The sequence below is a fragment of the Pleurodeles waltl genome, chromosome 12, assembly GCF_031143425.1.
Source record: "Pleurodeles waltl isolate 20211129_DDA chromosome 12, aPleWal1.hap1.20221129, whole genome shotgun sequence".
In the NCBI taxonomy this organism is placed as follows: Eukaryota; Metazoa; Chordata; class Amphibia; order Caudata; family Salamandridae; genus Pleurodeles; species Pleurodeles waltl.
In genome coordinates this window covers 555,529,062-555,545,895 of record NC_090451.1, presented here as the reverse complement: position 1 = coordinate 555,545,895, position 16,834 = coordinate 555,529,062, and positions in this window count along the sequence as shown.

The following is a 16,834-nucleotide window of genomic DNA, read 5'->3' as shown; positions in this document are numbered from 1 at the left end:
CCTCTAGGGATTTTATTATATCTTATGTTGCCAACAAAAAGAAAACGGCTAATAAAAAATTACTTAGGGGGTCATTACCGCCAGGGGTAATGTAGCGTCCGTACCGCCAACAGGCTGGCGGTACGGAGGCCCTTATTACGACCGCAGCGGAAGCGCCGCGGTCGCACCGCCGGGGCCGGCGGTTTCCCGCCGTTTTAGCCCCGGCGGTGATAATCCGCCAGGGCAGCGCTGCAAGCAGCGCTGTCCTGGGGATTATGACACCCCTACCGCCAGCCTGTTTCTGGCGGTTTGCACTGCCAGGAAGAGGCTGGCGGTAAGGGGTTTCCTTGGGACCCTGGGGGCCCCTGCACTGCCCATGCCACTGGCATGGGCAGTGCAGGGGCCCCCTAACAGGGCCCCGGCCAGCTTTTCACTGTCTGCATAGCAGACAGTGAAAAGCGCAACGGGTGCTACTGCACCCGTCGCACGGCCGCAACACGCCGGCTCCATTAGGAGCCGGCTCCTATGTTGCGGCCTCATCCCCACCGGCCCAGCAGGGATGACGTAATGGGGGCTGCGGGAGTGCGGCCGCACGGCGTACCGCCGCCCGCCAAGGTCGTAATGACCCCCTTAGTGTACTGAATCGCATCAAACAATTAGAAAATCTTTACTACTCGTCCAAATCTACAAGTTGTCTTAATGACTTACGTCAAGCTAAATTTGCCTTCAATAAAAATTCTTATCTTCTTAAGTCTAGTGCTAAGTATTATGGGGGCCAAAAGAAATCAGGGAAATTGTTGGCAAATTATCTTAAAATCAGAAAAGATAAAACAAAGATAGAATCTATTTATAAGTCCTCCAATATTTTATTACATAAGAACGAGGACATTTTGGAGGAATTTGTTCATTTCTTCACACAATTATACACTCCTGATTCTGTCCCTGCTCAGGATCTTATTGATCAATACTTGTCTACCATTAATCCACCTGCGCTTCATTCTTTTGATTTTTCTGCACTTGACCATGATATTTCTACTGATGACATTCTTAGTGCACTAAAACTTATTTAAAAAGGTAAAGCCTCAGGCCCTGATGTCTTTACTATTGAATTCTATTTACGTTTTTCTAAATTATTGGTTCAAAGATTATTTAAGCTTTTTACCCATTTTGTTGAAGCACAATCCTCTGGAGGGTCTTTTCAAGAAGCCTTAATAGTTCTTATACCAAAGGATAATAATCAATCAATCAATTAATCTTTATTTCGGCCAATTTGGCCATAAAAGATGTACACAAAAAACACACATATGAACATGTAAAACCATCAAGGAAAAGTAAACAGGAAACACATCAGATAAAAGACCATACAATTAAAATAAAAACTTAAAGTTAGATAGGAGCCTGCAACTTTAAAATACGGGTACGAATATGCCAGACATTGGTAAGGAATTTGGCTAGTGCAAACACAATTGGACCTGAAACATCAGTTTTTAAAATTCTGTACACCGGGAGGTACTCCCTAAAACCAAGGTTTCTAATAAGTGGTAGGAGCCAATATTTCCTGGCGGCCTTGTAAGTTGGACAAAACAAGACCACATGCAGATCGCTTTCCTCTGCTCCCACACATGTCGGACATAGCTTGGTAGATGGCAGTGTTGACCAGGAGCAGGTGTAAGATCGCAGAGGCAATGTGCCATATCTCCATTGGAGAAATAGCTTCCTGGCCAGCACAGGAGACATAGCATCCAGAACCCTCTCCAGGCGGTATGAGTCCTTGCTTTGCGCGAATACAGATGTTAATGACCCCTCATTCTTGCAGTCTAGGGCCATAGCTAATTTCTGCTCGTGGTAAGCACTGACCAAAGCTCTTCGTGGGATCCTTAGTGAGGCGTTAGCTGGATCCGACCACAGGTCAGGGAGGCCCAATCCCATACAGGACTTTTTTATGTATTTTATCCACGGGATCAGTAGAGCTTTAGGGTGGGTTAAAAACTCCCTCAGTTCCGCCCTATAAGAAGAGAGTTCTTCGGTGCTCCATAGCCTTCGCCAGAAGACTATGGGTCTGAGACCTAATTCATCTGCTATTGGTCTCAGACCCAGATCCATCCTCAGGGGGAGGAGCGGAGTACTGCGCGGGAGTGCTACTATCTGTCTAATGAAGTTGTTCTCAGTTATAGACAAACTGCAGGAAGCTGTGTGACCCCACAGTTCCGCCCCGTACATCAGAGCTCCTCTAGCCTGTGCCTTGTATATCTGGATAAGCGGCCCCAGCGGTCGATATGTGGAGCTTCTCATCAACCGAGCAATGCCGCCAGTGGTCTGCACTAATTTAAGATTAACCCTGGTCTGGTGAGTTCCCCAGGACATGGTTTCATTCAACGTTACACCTAGATATTCAAAGGTGGAGACTCTCTCTAAACGTGAAGCTCCCAGTAAGGGGTTCGGGCGTGATCTTGGGGTTGGGTTCATAACCATAAACTTGGTTTTGTTAGCATTGATTTCTAACCCCCTATCTGTGCAAAAAGCCACAAAAGAATCAAGGATCCTCTGTATCCCCATGGGGGTTTTGGACAGCAACAGGGTGTCATCTGCAAACATGATTGCAGGCACCCTGCTGCCATTCAAATTTGGGGCATCAGTGTATTCAGTTCCATTGAGATGGGCGATTACCCCGTTGACGAAGAGGCAGAACAGGGTCGGTGCCAATACACAGCCCTGTCTAACCCCCCTGTCAACGGCGAATCTGTCCGTTAATTCCCCGTGTTTCCCGCACCTGACCCGGGCATAGTTATTATGGTGCAATCTCTTTAAAATGATCAGGATGTCTGGGGGGACCCCCATCTCAGCCAGAACACTCCAGAGTTTCCCTCTGGGCACGAGGTCGAACGCAGCCCTCAGGTCCACAAATATAGTGTATAAACTACCCCCTTCCAATATTGCTGCCCTCCAATAGATAACGTTCAGACGAAAAACCTGGTCCACTGTAGAAACTCCCTTTCTAAATCCCGCCTGATACGGACTGAGGGCACCCGTTTCTTCCACCCAGTCCTGAAGTCGATTCAGCAGTATCCTGCCAAACAGCTTCTGTGACACGTCAATTAGACTGATTGGTCTGTAGTTGGCTGGGAGCAGGGGCGAGCCCTTTTTAAATATAGGAACCACCTCTGCCCCCAGCCAAGTACTCGGAATTTCCATGCCACACAAAACTCCATTAAACACTGCAGCCAGATAGGGGGCCCAAACACCGGGCTCCTGCTTGAACAGGTCCCCGGGCAGGCCGTCCAATCCTGGCGCCTTTCCAGCTTTAAGTCCCATTAGTGCTACCTTCACCTCCCCCACTGTTATCAAATCCCCGCCATACTCTACCAGTCCAGTACCGAAATCAATCTTAGTTTCTCCCCGCTCGGAACTGTAGAGAGACTGGAAGTGTGCCTGCCACACCCCTGCTGCAATATTTGGTTCTATTGCCGAATGGAGGTTCCCCGACCCCCCGTTTACTACTCTCCAAAACATTCGGTGATCTCTTGTTGCGAGGGAAGTGGTAAGCTCCTCCCACTGGTTCTCCTCCCATTCGGTTTTAGCATGGATGACCAGTTTTTTATAAGCCCGTCTACTTTCTCGCAGCTTCTCTCTATCTGTTCCCACCTTGATGCATCTGAGGAGTTCTCCCTTTGCCTTCCTGCATACTGCATTGTACCATAAGGAGTTATGTTGTTGGATCCTCTTCTGATTCTGGACCCTGGTAAAAAGCTCAGAGGCCGCTCCCTTTATAAGGTCCTCATGAGCCTGATATAATTTCTCATGGTGGACTATATTGCCCACATCGTTGGCTAGCTCTCCTACTTTTTCCAAAATGGGGATTAAACCTGCGTAGAGCTTCGAAAGTTTCACTTGGCTCGTAGCTAGTTTATCCCACCTGATTCTTCTCCTGTTATTGTCTAATAGTAGTTCAGGTTTGGACTCCCCCATGGTTGTTATGGAGGCCTTTGGCCCAGGATGGCTAAGATCGAGTTCAAGGGCGTTATGGTCACTATCCAGTCTCTCCACCACCCTAAAGTCCAGGATAGAAGACCAGTTCACTATCTGTACAAGAGCATAGTCCAAGCGGGACTCTCTTCCCACTCTGTTGTACGTGGTTTTGCTTGGTACATCAGACTTAATACGTCCATTGCAGGCTCTAATTCCATGCTTTAGGGTGAGAGCAGTAATCTGCAAAGCCACAGGCGTCCATGCCTTTGGAGAAGGTGCTACAACAGAGGGTAGTGACCACCTGAACTCTTCTTCCATGGGAAATCCCTCTACGAGACCGACCAACGGCTCGAAATGGGAATTTAAATCCCCTCCCACTATGTAAGGGATATCTCTTGGCATTTCCGCTAAATATACTGAAAGCTCCTCTATAGTGGGGGATTCCCGCGAAGCTCCCACTGGCCTAGAGTAAATATTTATCAGGGCAAGTTTCGCTAGGTTCGGCCAGGCTAATAAAACCACTAGGATATCATCTGATGGCACCGGTAGGCGTGAAGCCTGACATCCTAAGTGGGAAGCCACCCAAGTTGTGAGTCCACCAGAGGGGCGGCCCTTACCCTCCCACCTAGCCGAGATGGAAAATGACTCGTAACCTTGATGGTTACAATCTTCCCTTGCCCAAGTCTCTTGGAACATGCAAACATCCCCGGACTCAATGTAAGTTATCCAATCTTGGGTGCCCAGTTTGCTGGCTAAACCAGCCACATTCCACCAAATTAGTCTCATGTGCGCTGGAGAAGCCACAGAACAGATTGCAGGGATGGAGTGGGGGGAAGAGCCAGTACCAAAGCCAGAAACTACACCAATTACTCTAACAGGGTCATTTTCAGAAGTGGATTCAGCCGGATCAGGCAGTTTACTGGGACCATTATCCAAGGTCACAGGATTTGAGTTCGGGTTTGGGGGCAGTCAGTCCACACCATCCAGACCATTCAGACAGTTAAAACGATTGTGGTCCAAAAAGGGAGTCTCCGAAGGTCGATAAACTTGACGTGGAGCATATCCCCTGTATCTAGATCTTCGTTCCACCCTTGTCCAGTTACCTTGTGACAAGTCATGGTGCAAGCGAATGGGAGGGAAAAAGAAAGAAACTGGCAAAGTCTGTATGGTAGAATCCAGTGATCTATTTGACCCAGCACAAATGTATAGTACTGTTCCAGGGTCTCGAAAAGACACAATGATACAGTACCCTGCTATTGATTTCCCCGACTTCCCCAACCATGGTACCCTTCTTACCATAATGATCTCATTGTTGAGGTGAGCTGGAAGAGGTCTGTTCCAATTCAACCATTTAATGGTTTTCCTCTTGAGTGAGTGATAGTTCTCATTTTCACCCAATTCTAGAGAGGGAACACCAGCCAACACCACCATGAGGCTGTTAGCCTCTGGTGGTAAGTCGGGTCCTCGTGGTCTAGGGGCAGGCTTACCAGGGAGTATACGTTGGAGTGCTGGGCCATCTGTTTCTGATGGTAGGATGTTAGAGTTAGTAGGTAAAATTGGAACTGGGATAGCCATAAGTGGCTGTAAAAGAGGGGCGGCAGTAGTGCCCAAGGGAGGCCCTGTGTGGATCGGTGGGTTTTGTATATTGGGGAAGGTTCCTATTGGTAGAATGGACTCAGTGGTTCTACTCTGTTTGTTGTCCAAAATTTTCAGGGTGGTTAAAGTTGCCTCCAGAGTGGTCAGCCTGAATTCTATTTTCTGCAAGCTCTCGCTAATGGGCAACAAGAGTGATCTAATTAAAGATTCAATGCTCCCCAAAGAGCTACCGGGAAGTAATGTGTTAAGTGGGCTCTTCCCTTTGTCGCTAATGGAAGCAGTGGTAATAATATTAGTACCCTTGGAGGGAGTAGCCCTCTGCACATTAACTAAAGGCCTGTCTAACATAGGTACGGACTTGAGTGACTTTCCAAAATCAGAGTGGGGGATCTTTTTCTTCCCCTGACCACCCCTCATCTTCCTTCTGCGTTTATTTGGTGGTAGGTCATACACCTCTGCCACCACAGTTTGCTTTAGCTTATTAATCTTGATTTTGGCTCTGGTGTGTGTTTGGGTGAATAAGTCAACTGCCGAACTACTGGCAACTAATAGTGGAGTGGTGTCCGTAGTTTGTTTAGGAGGTGGGCCAGAAATGGGAGAACTATCCCGGAGTAATAGGGGAACGTCTTCTTGGGATGAAAGATCCGGGCTGCCATTGAGGGAACCTTCCTCTTGGGAGATAGGATAGGGAGTTATGTCACTGAGGGGCCTATTTTTCATATGTTCAATCGAGCGACGACGCTCTGTCCTACGCATCTCCAAAGAGGTTTCGATTCCCCCATCACCCTTTGCCGATTTAAAATAATTGTCCAGAGTCCCAGTGTTGGCTCCCCCCTCCTTCGCTGCTGTTCCACCTAGGGCTGATGATGGCATACCCAGAACCTTTTTGGTATACCAAGTAGGATCAAGGAAATGCAGGTGAAAGAGAGTGGGCCCAGCCCAGCCCAGCCTCCTGACGGCCACAGACGGTCCCGCCCTTGTCCCGGGCTTATCCCCGGGCGCTCCCTCGCGCTCCCGCGACGCGGAAGTAGCTGATTGAATTTATAAGAGAAAAGTTAAGCTATGAGTGGGGCGGGGCTTGCAGGGAGAGCGGCCAGGTGACAGGAGGCGCGGGTTAACAGGACTACTGGGAAATGTAGTCCTGTCCCGACGCTCGCAGCCCTGCACTCGCCCAGTCCCTCACTGAAACTGTCCGTAGGTTTTGCACAAGCGGCTCTCACGCCGCAGCGGGACCCGCGAAGCGGGTTCCGCAAGAAGTAGAGGAGAGTCCAAAGGCAAACCAGCAGCAAACAGCAAGTCCGACGGTATCCCAGGGTATCCCAGGGGAGTGGAACTCAGAGGTGGTTTTTCAGGCTGTGAGTGGGGCGGGGCTTGCGGGGAGAGCGGCCAGGTGACAGGAGGCGCGGGTTAACAGTGCTGCTGGGAGACGTAGTCCTGTCCTGACGCTCGCAGCCCCTGCACTCGCCCAGTCCCTCACTGAAACTGTCCGTAGGTTTTGCACAAGCGGCTCTCACGCCGCAGCGGGACCCGCGAAGTAGAGGAGAGTCCAAAGGCAAACCAGCAGCAAACAGCAAGTCCGACGGTATCCCCTGGTTATGGTTTCAGGGCACAGCAGGATATCTAGCGCGCCCGCTGCCAGTGAACACCGTGGGCAGAGCCTTCTGAGGAGTCCTTTAGAAGTCTGGTTAGCTTGTCGTCCAGGGTAATCACTGATTTAGGGCGTCAGCACCTTTATTGAGAGCAGAAAGAAAGGGGTAGATAGCACCACTCGCCTTGAAGCAGATGCCCTAGTTTCCAGTATGCCGGTTATCAGCGTCAGATCAAGAAAGGTCAGACATGTGCAGCTGCACTGGAGCCTGTGCGCGAAGTCCTGTAGTCCTCCCCTTAGCGCGATGGGTTTTGAAGATTGAAGCCTGCTTCAGCAGGCATCCACGGGCGGGGCGCAGCTCCGCGGCGGATCCACTCCGCCTCAGCGCCGCAGCCCGGCAGAGCAGCAAAGGGTGCGCGCCCGTCACCAGCGCCGTGTGCAGGGCTGGAGTTCCTGTTTCACAGCCTCTGGCTGAGGCGCGGGTCCGGTCTCCGGCGTCAAGCCCCCGGAGGCGTCGCACCGCTCAGAGCGGTGAATGCGTGGGCCGCAGACGCGGCCGAAGAACCAGCTGCACGGCGGGACGCTTCGGAATTCACTTGGCGGCCGCGAGCTCCGATATATGAGCGCGGCTGCCAAAGCAAGTCCCGGGCGGTTGGGTGTACGGCGTCAGGGACCCTGATGGGGCCACGCTTTCCCCCAAGCCTGGCGGGAGCTTGCGCTGGGCGCCTCCTGCGCCGCTGGTTCGTGACTCCGAGTCTCGGGCCGGAACTCTGGTTTGGCAGTCTGCCGCGGCGTTTCCTCTTCTCCCTTCGTTAATCTTTCCACTGGAAATGATTGCTGTTCTTTCTCTGTATCTTTGACGCTCCTCTTCCCGGTGATCGTCGCTCCAGTCTGGTGCTTCCAGTTCCTAGTTCTTTCACAAAAGGATAATAAAGATCCTAAGTTTTGTAAGAATTATCGACCTATATCTCTAGTAAATTTGGATTATAAAATGTTTGCTAAAATTATTGCTATGCGTTTGGAATTGATTCTACCTAAGTTAATTGGTAAAGAGCAGTCTGATTTTATTAAAGGATGCTTATTATCGGACAAACACACGCCTATTTTTTTATATTTTAAGTCAGACTGTGGTGTGCAAAGATTCTCTATCTGCAATAGCTCTAGATGCTGAAAAAGCTTTTGATCTGGTTAATTGGTCTTTTATTTTTTCAACACTTTCCTGGTTTGGCTTTGGAGCTAAATTCATAAACTTAATTTTGTTATTGTACTCTTCTCCTACAGCAGCTATTTTTCTAAATGGTCTTGTTTCTCCCTCATTCTTACTTCATAGAGGAGTTCACCAGGGTTGTCAGTTGTCACCGTTTTTGTTTGTTATTGCCTTGGAACCCTTTTTATTGAAACTCAGAGCTAATCCAAATTTGCATGGTTTCCAATGTGGGGAAAGACAGATAAATCGTTCGGCTTATGCAGACGACATCTTACTTTTTACATCAAATCCAAAATCTTAAATTCCTTCTTTTCTATCCGAAGTACAGAATTTTGCTTCTATTTCAGGATATAAGTTAAACGGAGACAAGTGTGAAATGCTTCCCCTAAATAAAATCTGTTTTCCTGAAGATTTTAAATCCTCAAATTTTATTTGGAATAATGATAAAATTAAATATCTAGGTCTGTGGTTTAAACCCTCTTTTAAAGATACAATTGCTTGTAATTTTTTACAATTATTTTCTGTTCTTGATTCTCTTATTTCTAAATGGAACCCTTTATTTTTATCCTGGTGGGGCAGATTAGATTCCCTCAAAATGGTGTTACTCCCTATCATCCTCTTTTATTGATCAAATATTCCAATTAATATTCCAAGTTTTTACTTTAAGAAGTTGAATTCCATTTTAATTAAATTCTTATGGAATAATAAGAAACCCAGAATGTCTCTTCAAAAGTTAATGAGACCTAAATGCAGCGGAGGGGTTAATTTTCTGAATCTCTACTCTTATCATATGGCATTTTCTCTTAAGCAAGCTTCTTGTTTATTGAAGGATGATGATTCTATTTTTTTACCTTTATAGGTTGATGTTGAAAAGTCTTTCATTGTTCCCTTTACATTTCCGGAGATATTGACTCTGTCAAATAAAACAACTTCTATCTACCTTCTGATTTTGAACAACTCTTGTCGAATTTTACAACCTGTTTTTGCTTCATATACCAGTGAAAAGGTGCAGTTTCTCAATTCGTCATTTTGGTACAATAAGCTCATTAAGTTGAATAATAGAACCATCTATTGGAAATCATGGCATTTGAAGGGGTTAAGATGGGTACATCAATTATTTGAAAATGATTCCCCTCTTTCTTTTGAAGAGGCACAATCTCTTTTTTAGTTTCCATCCTCTTATCATAAAAAATATGAAGCTCTAATACAAGTTATAAATGCTTTATATCAATCCTTTCCACTTCAGCAAACACCTTCAGTCCGTCCTTTGCCAATTAAGAATTTGTTATTAAAATCTGCATCAGCTTTTTGTCTTTATCAAACTATTACAGCTCTTCCTGAAGATAGACCTAAGTCGGCAATAGAATTGCAGTGGGAGAAGGATCTGGATATTTCACTTTCACCTTCTTTGTGTAATAGAGTGTGGATTAAAATACGGAAATCCTCTAGAGCAGCTAATGCAATTCACATTTTATTTTTTATATACAATAGGTTGTTAATTACACCTTCTTTTTTATATAAAATGAATTCTAACTCCCCGTCCTCCTGTTGGGCCTGTCTCCCCGGACTTAAGCACATGCTTTTTGAGTGTTCATATACTTTTCAATTTTGGGTTAAAGTATGGAGTCAAATTAATACTATTTTTAAAACTGAAATTCCCATGAGCCTTGCCAACATATTTCTAGGTAGCCTGGCAGCTGACCGGTCTTCTTTTCCAAAAAATTATATTGTAATTTTAGATTTATTATTGGCTGTTGCCTTGCAACACATTACGAAAAATTGGAAGGATTCGTCTCAATTGTCCTTTCAAGCTTGATGGTATGGTGTGTGTTATAATCATAGACTGGATAGAGCTTATGTCTCCCCTATATCCCTTGCTATTAAAAGAGACACGCTATTGTTACCTATTACAAATTATTTAAATTCTTTGGCTTATTCTTCATGTAATAATTTTCCTAGAAATTAGGAGGTCTCTAAACCACCATGAATTGTGTTTTTCTCCCTACCCTATTTTACCTACTTATATTTAACTATCTCTTATAGTATTTTTATTTTATGTATATATATTTCGGTTTTACAGTATTAATATATTTAAAGTGTTTTTCTTTTTAATGTGTGTTTTCTCAGGAAATTGAACTGTTGTTATACTAATTTATTACTATTATCAAATGTGTTTAGATTTTTTGTTTATTGTATGATTTTTCAATAAACTTACTCCTTAAAACTTAATTAAAAAATACTAACAAGAAGGAAGAAAAGAAAATGCAGTGCTTATCAATGAGCGGGTCCGTTGTGTGTTTGGGGCGGGTAAACAAAAGAGTTGCAAAGAACTGCATTCAGGAAAGAAACAAAAAGAGGGAGCTGAAGATGAAAGAGTTGATGTTTAAAATAAGCTGACGAGATGTGGAGAGAAAAAGGGCATTTCTGTCTAACACAGAGTGAACATAAAGGGACTCCAAATGCCACTATTCCTTCCACGTGCTTTTGAAAGGTTTAACTCAGTCTCTCATTTTCAGAATTGAAGGATTGTAACGTTATTTACAAAAAAATATTGTTGTTCATTTATCTTAAACAGCTAACAACCATTGACAAAGCCAACAGCCCTGGCTGGTTTTAGGTATATGTCAGCTGTTGGGTTATATATATGGATTCAATAACAGAAAGGTTAAAATGGAACCAAAATTCTGGTCAAGTGGCACACTACAGAAATCACAGAAAATTAGCTTATGTTTAAGCTGTGCCCTTGATCACATGGGCCATGCTCCTTTTAAAGACCCACCCACCTTTTTTCAAACGCACTTAAATCTGTGACTGTCAGACTCCCCCTTTTGTAAGTCCACTACATTTCTGCTGCCACACCTCTATCCCCCATGTATGGGATTGTTTGAAACAGGGGTTCTATTTGGCAGTGGTTTGCACCCTGTCCAAGTAGGAACCCTTGCTCTAGTCAGGGTAAGGGAGTCACACAGCTAAGATAACCCCTGCTCACCCCCTTGGTAGCTTGGCATGAGCAGTCAGGCTTATCTCAGAGGCAAAGTGCAAATATTTGTACACACACAGTAACACAGTGAAAACACCCCAAAAGTACTCCCCACCAGTTTAGAAAAATAGCCAATATTTATCTCAGTAAACCAAGACCAAAATGACAAAAATTCAACATACACAAGCAAAGAGAATTGTTTTCAAAGATTAAATCTTAGTATGGCACTTAGAAACACAGGGGCATATTTATACTCCGTCTGCGCCGAATGTGCGTCAACATTTTTGACGCACATTCAGCGCAAACATTGCCCCGTATTTAAACTTTGACGCCCGAGCCCGTGGACGTCAAAATTCCGCCGTGTGCGTCATTTTTTGGATGCGGCAACCCGCCTTGCGTTAATGATATGCAAGGTAGGCGTTCCCATCCAAAAAATGACTTAAACGGCCGTGCATCGTATTTATGCTTTCGGGCAAAAATTACGCACAACCAGGAGGCGGAGCCAGAAAATGACGCACAGCCCGATTTGCGTAAAAAATAACGCATGGGTCAGGGCAGGCATTAAAATGGGGCAAACACACCTGTATTTAGTCAGAACACACAGAAGCAACAGCAGAGCAGCAAATGGGAGACATCGAGGTGATTCTTATCCAGCGTGCACACAGACGCAGAGCCCAGCAGCCACAACAACACCAGCAGGGACCCCAAAGGCAGTGCACAAGGCAGGAGAGGATATTCCGCCCCAGAACAACCCTTCATGTCCTCAGGGAACACAACATCATCCAGAGGTACAGGTTGAACTGGCAGGCCATTCAGCAGCTGCTGCAAAACATTGAACCGCAGTTGGCACCCACTTTGCTGACACTCTGCACCATCCCAACAGAAACCAAGCTGCTTGCCGTACTTCACATGCTGGCAAGTGGCTCTTTTCAAACAACTGGTTCCCTGGTTGCCGGAATATCACAACCATCATTCTCTGCCTTTTTGCCCAAAGTACTGGATGCCATCATTGGACTTACACCCCGCCACATCTGCTTCCCTAACACACTGCAGAAGCAGCAGGAAACAAAACAGGGGTTCTACCTCATTAGTGGCTTCCCACATGTCCTTGGGGCAATCAACTGCACACATGTACGCCTTGTGCCACCTACGGCAACTGAACACCTCTACCGCAACAGGAAGCACACGTATTCCATCAATGTGTAGGCCATTGTCGATCACCAGGGATTGATCCCCAACATCGTGGCTAAATATCCTGGGAGTGTCCATGACTCCTTCATCTTCCGTCACTGCACCATTAATGAACACTTCCAGGATGGACGGTATGGCAATGGACTACTTGTTGGTAAGTACAAAAACCTACTTATATATACACTGCACAGCAACCCTCTAGGACACACAGCACAGACACGACAACAGCAACATGTGAACAGGAACACACTGAGGTCGTGACATCGCTAGCCATGTTTCATAGGTCTGCAGTGAACCTGTCACACATCTGAAATTAGTGTACAGTCTAATGTTAAGACGGCAATGATCACAACGTGTGGAGTGGTTTGCCTGATTGTCACCTTGCAAATTGTAAGTGTCCCAATGACGTTTACATTAATCCATTGCATAAGTCTAAAGGTATGGGATGTCAACGGTACATTGATATGAACGTGTTAACAACACGGTCAACTTTAACTTGTGTATGGAACTATCATCTCATCCCCAGTGAAGACACAGGGACCCCTGTATCACAAGTCACAATGCTAGGGAGGGCACACTGTACTGCAAATCCCAAAACATACTGCTGATAAACGGTCAGCAGACAAACACTCGTTCAGCCAAGGAAACAAAACAATGCAGATGGTACATCCTAGAAGCCTAGGATGCAACATTATAACATAAAAGAGTCACAGACAACACAAGACAACTACTGCCATGAAAGGTCATTTCAATAGGGCCAGCTACATCAACATGATCCCATTCATTTTCTCTTGCAGATTAGGAGTATGGCATCCAGCCATGGATAATGACACCTATTGGAAACCCGAGTACTGCAGTAGAGCGTGCCTACAACGACGCACATAGTAGGACAAGCACCATAGTCGAGAGGACCTTCGACATCCTCAAGTCAAGGTTCCGGTGCCTCGACATCACTGGTGGTAGCCTCCTATATTCCCCGGAGATGGTCTGTAAGATCACCCTAACATGTGCAATACTGCACAACATTTGCATCAAAAGGAACATTCCCCTCCTGGAACCAGAGCCACACATGCCTGAAGAGGAGGAAGAGGAGGATGGTGGCCTGCAACATGAGGGGTAACTACAGAACACAGCCGCTGGTATACGCTGGCGGCAACATAATGTCAACAATTTCTTTTAAATATAATCACCATCACCACTTTAATGAACTAATTTAAATAAACACCTATAATAATCACCATACATGGTCTGGCTAATCATTTTTGCACACCTTCATCTCTACTTATCAGAATAAGAGTGTTGCCTCATGGAGCATTGCTGATATACTGATTAGGACACTGAAAATCCCAGAGCTAATGTGATGCGTAACATACAATGGTCACACACACACACACTGTAAATTACATATATCATGTACATTTCTCCTTTGAAGGCCAATAGCAGAGGACCACACCTATTTCACACATACATGTTGAAATCAAAGTCCAACGCAGCATGTGGCACTCAACTAAGACACCATCACTCAATAAGGGGAAAACAAGCCTCATATATGAGGCAGTCGATGTGCTTTTGCATCAGTAACAGGAATGTCTGACCAGACCCTTGACAACAGTAAGTCCAACTGCATCCAATATTTGCAAGGACTATCTGTGACCAGAGTTCCATAGAAGCAGAACATAGACAGCACAAGTGGCACTCATATGAGCAGCATTGCACACATGACATTCCATGTACATGTCAGCCCATTTCCTAACTCTTGACACACCCATGTACCTAATCACAACCCATCTGTCTGAAGAGGTCCCTGGAATACTAAGATGTGTACCCTGATATTCCCTCCTCTACACACACAGACTAACAATAGCAGTCCAGTGTGCTACACCCTTTCCTATGGTATGCCATTGTCATAGAACATCTGACTGCATGGACGTCAGGTCAATTAATACACTGTCTTCTAGTTTCTAAGCTCTGTTAGCACCTGTAGATTGCTTCCCGTGTGAAAAAGTATTTTGGCCATTAGAATGCAAATCTCCCCTACTGGACTTGTGAGAAACAGATGCAGCCCACACCTGTGATCACCTCCAAGCAAACCACCCATTTCAACAAGCACTGCCCCTGCTGATGCCTGGAACAGCATAGGAGTTGCCATTATGTCAAATACACCGTTTAGCATTGATACTAATTAAGCCGTGTAACACAGCCCTTGGGTTCATTTGTCACCTTCAAAAACACAGGACATACACAGTTTGACATGTCAACTGTCTAGTTCGTCCTCCAAACAGTCTGAGTCAGACCACTGATTATGTAACTTGTCAAACTGCTGGATCCTGAATCACCCTGCATTCTGTCAGCCTGACTGGCATCTGTCTGTGCGTCACACTAAAGTATCCCTGTGTCTACATATGTACCACACTTGCGTTAGCAAACCTCTCATTCATCAGGGGGTATTGGGCATGGGCTTCTTCAGTGCATGCCCAAATACATTGTATAGCATCATCTGCCTTTTAACTGTACCATTTGAGTTAAATCCTCTGTGAAAAGCAAAATTCATGGCCCATCCCTTGTCTGGGTCTCATTTATGCATGAATGACAAAGTGTGACATTGTCCCAGGGCGTATGCAGGGATTGCGTACAGGGCTTTCAGCAGAACCAGCAACCTCTGATAATGTCCATGAAAAATCCACACATGTCAGGACCCTGACAGTTCACACACAGAATCACAGTGCTCACAACATATTGATGGGCCGTGTGTGGTTAATAGCTGCGAGAATAATCAGCACAGAGGCTATGATAATCCCAGATGCAGTGGGAATTGCAGAGGCTAACCTGTGTACAAATGTTGTAATGACACCTGCCGGAACATGACACCTGAGACATTACCTCACTCAGCCCACCAAGGTTGCCCTGTTGACTGTCTCATTACACGTCTTTAGTGACAGGGTGGGACCATCCCCATGTAGGTTCTCATGTCCTCATCCACTTTACTCACATTGATCAACCAAGGATACTCAGTAGATACAGGAATAGCTGTCACTGACTCATGATGAGTCCTGGACCGAACTGTGACAAATTACACCCCAAACAATATACAGGATCATCATTGGACCACACACATGAACAAGACACCTATGTGCAATTGATCACTGGAAATATGTGGACACGTGCTGCCTCGTCTGATGGTCCACCACAGCCACTTGAGAGTTGTGGCTCACTTCTATGACCTCAACTGTGGTGTCATCATACATTTGTGATTCACCTTTGTCTGTCTGGGCAAACAACATGGTACCCACTTCCTCAATGCATGTGTATGACTCACTGTGAGATTCACCAACTAGTGCCTAGGAAGCTGTTACCAACACTCTAGGACATAGGATGTTGAAAATGTGGACTATTGACATGAACAAGCGTCTGCCATCTATCTGGTGCAAGCTTTGTCACATGTGGTGTCTACGTTACCCTAAATCTTGGAATTCCACATTACGGATGTGGCTACATGTATGACTAACACATGTCCTCTCTCCGTTCCACAATGACTTGCATCTAAGGATTGGACACATGGACGTCACATTCATACAAGCATATGTGCAATAATGCTTCATGTGATACACACAGACTTGGTCAACAAATACATTAGTTGCCAAAGCACACACATTGAGTCAAAGGCATTTAGGTATTGTACATATGTGCGTCACAGTGCTATCCTCTCCTTATGCCAAACATTCCCAATTTGTGCAACACATATGTGTAGGCCACACTTATGACCATCTATTGCGTCAGCCAACCGTAAAAATACTGTGAAGTGAGTAGCGGATCATGGTCCGCTGCAAAATGATATCACACATGTGAACATACACCATCAACACCATAGTGGGTGCAATCAGCCTATCTCTGATGTTTCCCAAATGTAACATAACATAAAAAAAGAACAAATGCCCAAAACCAGTTCATGCACTGAAATGTTGACTTTCCTAGTGTTATGCGTCATTTTTTGCCCACCAATACTGTATTTGCGTCATTTTCTTTTACACACAGGAGTGAACATTAGGCCGCATCCAGATATTTGTACAGGCCATGTACTATTATTTGGATGCGGGCTAATTTTCACTCCTGTGCGTCAAATAAATTGATACAAATACAGTATTGGTGGACAAAAAATGACGCATAACGCGAAAAAGGGCAGACATTTCATACAGGAAGTGATGTAATAGGATATCCTGTTTACAGATCATGTACAGTGGGTGTACTTTCACTTTCACTTTGCAGTCTATGATTCTTCTAGACTGTGTGGCTGTGTAGAGAGCGGTGTCCTAAGATTTTGTGCTTTTTT